The following is a 6,631-nucleotide window of genomic DNA, read 5'->3' on the forward strand; positions in this document are numbered from 1 at the left end:
GCAGAGAGAGAGAGAGAGAGAGAGAGAGAGAGAGAGAGATAAGAAACGATGAAAATAAAAAGATACGGGAAGAGAGAGAGAGAGAGAGAGAGAGAGAGAGAGAGAGAGAGAGAGAGAGAGAGAGAGAGAGAGAGAGAGAGACCCACCTACCTATCTACCTTCCTATCCCTTTCCTACCTGGGTTATGGAGAAAATGGACCTTGTTTCTTAATTGGCAGGTAGACTCAGGCAAATTCATTTTTCTCTCAGGTAATTTCCAACCTTGTCTTTGTAGTTGGAATTCTCTGACGTAGTTTGAGCGACACTGAAAACGTTTGGAATACCTAAGATCAAATAAACCATTATATAACAGTGTAAGAAAATAAAGGAAGCTGCTAGAAGTCATCAGGCCTACACGTGGCAGTTCCTATATAAAACATGCTTGCCTGTTTCCACCTGTCATCCCCGTCTATTAATTTGTGTAATCTTATTTTTAAACTCTTAGGATTAATGTTAGGTTAGGTTAAGTTAGGTTACGTTAGGTTAAGTTAGGTTGGGTTAGGTTAGGTTAGGTAAAGTTAGGTTAGGTTACGTTAGGTTAGGTTAGGTTGGGTTAGGTTACGTTAGGTTAGGTTAGGTTAGGTTAGGTTAGGTTAGGTTAGGTTGGGTTAGGTTACGTTAGGTTAGATTAGGTTAGGTTAGGTTAGGTTAGGTTAGGTTACGTTAGGTTAGGTTAGGTTGGGTTAGGTTACGTTAGGTTAGGTTAGGTTAGGTTAGGTTAGGTTATTAGGTTAGGTTGGGTTAGGTTAGGTTAGATTAGTTAATTTGATAATAATACTGTTAAGTTAGGTTAGGTTAAGATAGATTAACTAGTTTAGTTAGTTAATAATGATATTGTTATGAAATAGTAATTTAGGGAATAGAATAGTGGTTTAGTTTAGGGAATAGGGATAGTGAATAATAATGTTGTGAAATAAAAAAATAAACAAAAATTATGTGAAAAATCTTTGGAAATGTAATGAAGAATAAGTAACTAAAAAAAGAAAAGAACATTATTTTGTGATAACTTGAATAGATAAGAAAATAAGAGTAAAAAAAAATTATATTAGATGCTAACCTAAACTTGTGAAAGAATAACTGACCCCAAAAAAAAAAACGTAATTGTGTAATAACCTAAATACATAAAAAAAAAAACAGAAAACAGAAAACAGAAAACAGAAATAAAAAAACGAATAATTTTGTGATAACCTGGACACATGCGGAAAAAATAATTAATGAGTAAGGAAGATAAACTATAAAGAATGTTAATTAATGTGAAAATGTGTCAGAAGTATCACAGGTTTTCAACATTTTAAATCTTTTTCCAGCAAATACCAACTTGAATGAATCACAGCCAGGCCAGCAGAGGGTCACAACGTTTCATAATGTTTCGTCTTCCTGTATTGTAATGAAGTGGAAAAGAGCGAAACATTGTGAATCTTTGTGATACTTTAGAGATTAAACGGCAGTGGCTATTTATTCTCCTCCTCCTCCTCCTCCTCCTCCTCCTCCTCCTCCTCCTCCTCCTCCTCCTCCTCCTCCTCCTCCTCCTCTTCCTACTCCTCTTCCTCTTTTACTTCCTCTTCCTAATCCTTCTTCGTTGTAATCCTTCTTCCTCCTCCTCTTCTTCTTCTTCATCGTCTTTTTCTTCCTCGTCTTATATTACTGCTCCTCCTCCTCCTCCTCCTCCTCCTCCTCCTCCTCCTCCTTCTCCTCCTCCTTCTCTTCATCCTCCTCCTCTTCCTCTTCTTAATCCTTTTCTTGTTCTTGTTGTTGTTTTTCTTCTTGTTCTTCTTGTTCTTCTTTTTGTACTTCTTGTTCTTTTTGTTCTTTCTGTTATTATTATTATTATTATTATTATTATTATTATTATTATTATTATTATTATTATTATTATTATTATTATCATCATCATCATCATTAGTAATAATAGTAGTAGTAGTAGTAGCAGTAGTAGTAGTAGTAGTAGTAGTAGTAGTAGTAGTAGTAGTAATAGTTGTTGTAGTAGTAGTAATAGTAATAGTAGTAGTAGTAGTAGTAGTATTCCTCTTCTTGCTCTCTCCTCCTCCTCCTCCTCCTCCTCCTCCTCCTCCTCCTCCTCCTGCTCCCCTTTACAGCAAGCTTGTATATATTTAATTGTCAACGTTCTAACATTCTTCAGTCAAAATTTCACTAAGAATTACATATAATTGATTACATTTACTTAACACTTTATACGAAACACTTTGAAACCTCAAGTAATTATATACAAAAGAAATTGAACACTTACCCTCTTAAGTTAGAGAGAGAGAGAGAGAGAGAGAGAGAGAGAGAGAGAGAGAGAGAGAGAGAGAGAGAGAGAGAGAGAGAGAGAGTTAAAGAAAGAAAGGAGGAATAAATGAAGAAAGGAAAGTAAAAGGTTAGCTAAAAGACAACATTACTTAAATAACTGTTGAAAATAATACAAGGAAGATAAGAATAAATTTGCAAGAGGAGGAGGAGGAGGAGGAGGAGGAGGAGGAGGAGGAGGAGGGGTAAGAGGAAGATAAACAACTAGTCCTGTTTCATTTCTTCCTCCTCCTTAACCTCTCCTGTTCGTCATGTTTAGAGAGAGAGAGAGAGAGAGAGAGAGAGAGAGAGAGAGAGAGAGAGAGAGAGAGAGAGAACTTGGCAGACGGACAGATAGACAAACAAACAGAAACACACACAAACAGACATACAAACAAACAAATAAACGAACAGACAGTTAAACGAAGAGACAAACAGACACACGGACAGACACACAAAACAACAGGCAGAAAAATACGTATACACTCGAATTGAGGAAAAACGAGGAAAATAAGAAAATAAAGAAAAAAATGGGAAGGACAAGAGGATATAGATGCGAGGTGGAGAAGAAAGAGACAGAGAGAGAGAAAAATAATAACAAACTGACAAAGGGAAGAGGTGAGAGGCAAAGGATGATAAAGGAATGAAGAATGAAGGAAGAGGAGGAAGAGGAGGAAGAGGAGGAGGAGGAGGAGATTAAGTTTGTCGAGAGGAAGAAGAACGGTACGAAAAACAGAGACGGATAGAGAGAGAGAGAGAGAGAGAGAGAGAGAGAGAGAGAGAGAGAGAGAGAGAGAGAGAGAGAGAGAGAGAGGATCCAGGTGGTCATTCTTATCACGTGACCAAAGTTCCAGGATTTTCCAGAGCCAATATTGCACTGGAAGGATCAATGGTACTCTCTCTCTCTCTCTCTCTCTCTCTCTCTCTCTCTCTCTCTCTCTCTCTCTCTCTCTCTCTCTCTCTCTCTCTCTCTCTCTCTCTCTCTCTCTCAATGCCTTTTTCAGCCAGATAACTTCATCTTTCCATCTGCTCTGAGGACATATCGATGGCTCTCTCTCTCTCTCTCTCTCTCTCTCTCTCTCTCTCTCTCTCTCTCTCTCTCTCTCTCTCTCTCTCTCTCTCTCTCTCTCTCTCTCTCTCTCTCAAACTCCGAGGAACATCCATCAATCCACCTACTCACAGTAACCCACCCACACACCTCCATTAGCATCCACCCAGCCACCCACTCAACCACATCACCCATCCACCACATCCATCCATCCTAACACACACACACACACACACACACACACACACACACGGCATGTAGTTCTCTTTACCAATATAACTACTACTTTAACCCTTTCACTTTGATACGAGACAGTTATCACCACCATATGCAGTGTATGAAATCTTTATAAGCATCTGTGAGAAAGTTTTAGATGAGAAAGAATAGATTTTGTGATTTCTACCCAGTTCAAAGGTTGGATGTGGCTGCAGAACAAGTAAAGGCGTCTCAGAGTGATTGGTGATTAGGGAAAGGTGTACCAAGTGGCTGTCAAAGAGTTAAACACCAATTATACAGCTTTGTGACTCGTCTCTGATCGGCGCCACACACACACACACACACACACACGGGGCAGTGAAGCGGATGGAAGTGCATTGTTATCACCACCACACCACACCACACCACCACGCACCACGGCATCCTCTCGTCCCGCCCTGCCGCGCTGACCCCCGCCAGGCCCTGCCCCGGCTCGCCGCTGCTAAGGTAACAATTTCCCGTCTCTCCCCGTCAATATTTAGCGTAATTTCTAGGGTTTTCTAGGTGTTACAAGGTGTATTCTAAGCTCGGGTGTGCAGGAGGAGGAGGTGGAGGGGAGAGGAGGAGTGTGAGGTGGAGGGGAGAGGAGGACGAGGTGCGGAGGAGAGGAGGAAAAAAACAGTTTCTGCGCCATGTCATTATTTTATGTCTTTTATTGATGGAGGTGTCATTGTTTTGATATTTGATTTGTTATTAGAAAAGCATAGCAAGTTATAATCCATAATAAAATGAAGTCTAGCTGTGTTTTTGTTTCTCGGACAAATAACAAATTCGTCATTTTATTTATTTTGACTTTTTCTTAATAGCTCGCCTAGGAATGTTTTGGTATTTAATCTAAGACTTAAAAAATATAAGAAACTTGTGCCAAGTAATGATATTCAATAAAGTCTAGTGTAGCGATTCGTATTTTTGAATTTAAAGTGATTCCGTTGGTGAACTTGAAAAATTAGTTTCCTTATACGACGAGGAATTTGTGTTTTCTTTATTTATATGGAAAGTAATTTTTTTTTTGTATTCAGAAAATGCAATAGAATCTTGTGTGGCTGTGTTTTCTTTCTCGGTATTAAGATGTTTTTGTGGCGCCGTTGGTAAAAATTACAGGTTGTTTTTTGGATTTTTCTTTGTTATTATCTAGGCTTGGAATGTTTTGATATTTATGGTGTTAGTTAAAGTATATGGCGAGTCAGAATATGTAGTGCATTCCAGTCTGGGCGTCTTCTTTCTTTCCGTCATTTTCAAAATCAAATAAATTACGTAAATAAAAGCGCCGAGACGAACATTTTCCCTGCCTCCCTGCCTGTCTGTACGTCAATATTTAGCCAAACTTTCTGGTGTTTTCAGACTCATACGTGAAGGAAAACCAGAATTACCCACAAAAATAGATAAATAACCCCCAAAATGCTTGAAATAAGGCAGAAGGAAGTTTAAATTTACAACCCCGTTCTGAGCGCCCACCAGCAGGACCCAGACCGAGACCAAGACCTTCCCGCTCTCTCCCCGCGTCTCCTCGTTAATATTTCCGTCAATTTCCAGGGTTTTCCGGACATTTCCAGGTATTTCCCTGATTGGAAGGCGTAGATTGTAGTAGTAGGAGGAAGAAATGAGGAACAGAAGTGTGCGAGGGAGTGTAGTAGTAGTAGTAGTAGTAGTTGTTATTGTTGTTGTTGTTGTTGTTGTTGTTGTTGTTGTAGTGGCATTATGATTATTATTGTTAAGAGTGTGAAGGATGTGTGTGTCTCTGGGATGTGTGTGTGTGTGTGTGTGGTGCCGTGTGGGATTGCCGGCCTGGTATAGAGATAGATACTACTACTACTACTACTACTACTACTACTACTACTACTGTGTGTGTGTGTGTGTGTGTGTGTGTGTGGTGCCGTGTTTGGGCCGCCCCGTGTGGGATTACCTGTCTGGTATAGAGTTAAATACTACTATTACTATTACTACTACTGTGTGTGTGTGTGTGTGTGTGTGTGCGTGTGTGTGTGTAATAATAATAATAATGATAATAATAATAATAATAATGATAATAATAATAATAATAATAATGATAATAACAATAATAATTAACAGTTCACTAAAGCCAAGCATTCTTTCCGCTGTTTGGTTTAAATTAGCCGTTAATTAAAAGAACATAAGAGCAACAAAAATAAAAACAACAAAGTAAAATGAAGTAAAATAAAACAAAACAAGAGGTCAGCTTAATAGAGTGAAATGAATAAAAATTGCAGTCTTACGTAACTGAACGCATCATGACAGGCAGTGAAGCTGGATGGAGTTTGTTTCTTCCCTTCACATTTGTATGACATGTTTGTTTTATTAATCAGGTAGACAATGGTAGGGAGGGGAGTGTTCTTGTGCCTGTCTGTGCGTGAGTGGGTGGCAGTGGTGGTGATGGTGGTGGTGGTGGTGACGAGCGGCGCAGCGGGGAGGGGCTACTGAAGAAGTGGTGGTGGTGGTGGTGGTTGTTTAGCCCTCGTTTGCCAGACAGCAGGAGTGCTTGTTTGTAGACAGCTGCCATGGGGGGAGGGGGTGAGGGCGTCCCTGTAGCTGGCATATTGAAGAGCCAAGCATGATCCTGGCTACGCGGTTCTGCTCTCTCTTCAGCTTCTCCCTCTGCGTTGCGTTGAGGTTCGATGACCAGGCTGGGTGTGTGTGTGTGTGTTTGTGTGTGTGTGTGTTTGAACGAGTAAATGAAGTAACGAAGGAGTGAGTGAGTGGGTGAGTGGGTGGATACAGGAACACCTGGCGGTAGGCGTTGCTGTGTTTCCATCAGGCCAAGCTCTTAATCACCAGGTTTAGCAGTTCCTTCCGTCAAGTTTCAGGCGTTAACTTGAACTTTACTTACAACTTAATAATATGATGGATGTATTTACGAGTTACAAATACGAAGCCTCTTTTTTTTTTTTTTTTTTTCGTCCGTTTTTCTTTAGTTCCGTCTTAACATTCAGAAATACAGGATCGATACCTTACTGAGATTAAATATACAGAGTGTCCCGGGAGGAA

The 6,631-nt window shown here is 39.8% G+C and overlaps 1 long non-coding RNA gene across 10 annotated transcripts in view; it reads left to right on the plus strand.

Annotated features, from left to right (window-relative positions):
• Positions 1 to 3,921: 3,921 nt before the first annotated feature.
• Positions 3,922 to 6,631, plus strand: part of LOC135092698 (uncharacterized) — an 80,947-nt gene continuing 78,237 nt past the window's right edge. For 3 of the 10 annotated variants that reach the window (XR_010263013.1, XR_010263016.1, XR_010263017.1), the window contains exons 1-2: positions 3,925 to 4,075; positions 4,970 to 5,181. This is a non-coding gene — a long non-coding RNA (uncharacterized LOC135092698). Of the gene's footprint in view, positions 4,076 to 4,969; positions 5,182 to 6,631 lie in introns of all 10 variants that reach the window. The other 7 variants (XR_010263007.1, XR_010263014.1, XR_010263008.1 and 4 more) reach the window with 5 other exon arrangements.

Source organism: Scylla paramamosain, chromosome 40 (genome assembly GCF_035594125.1).
Source record: "Scylla paramamosain isolate STU-SP2022 chromosome 40, ASM3559412v1, whole genome shotgun sequence".
NCBI lineage: Eukaryota > Metazoa > Arthropoda > Malacostraca > Decapoda > Portunidae > Scylla > Scylla paramamosain.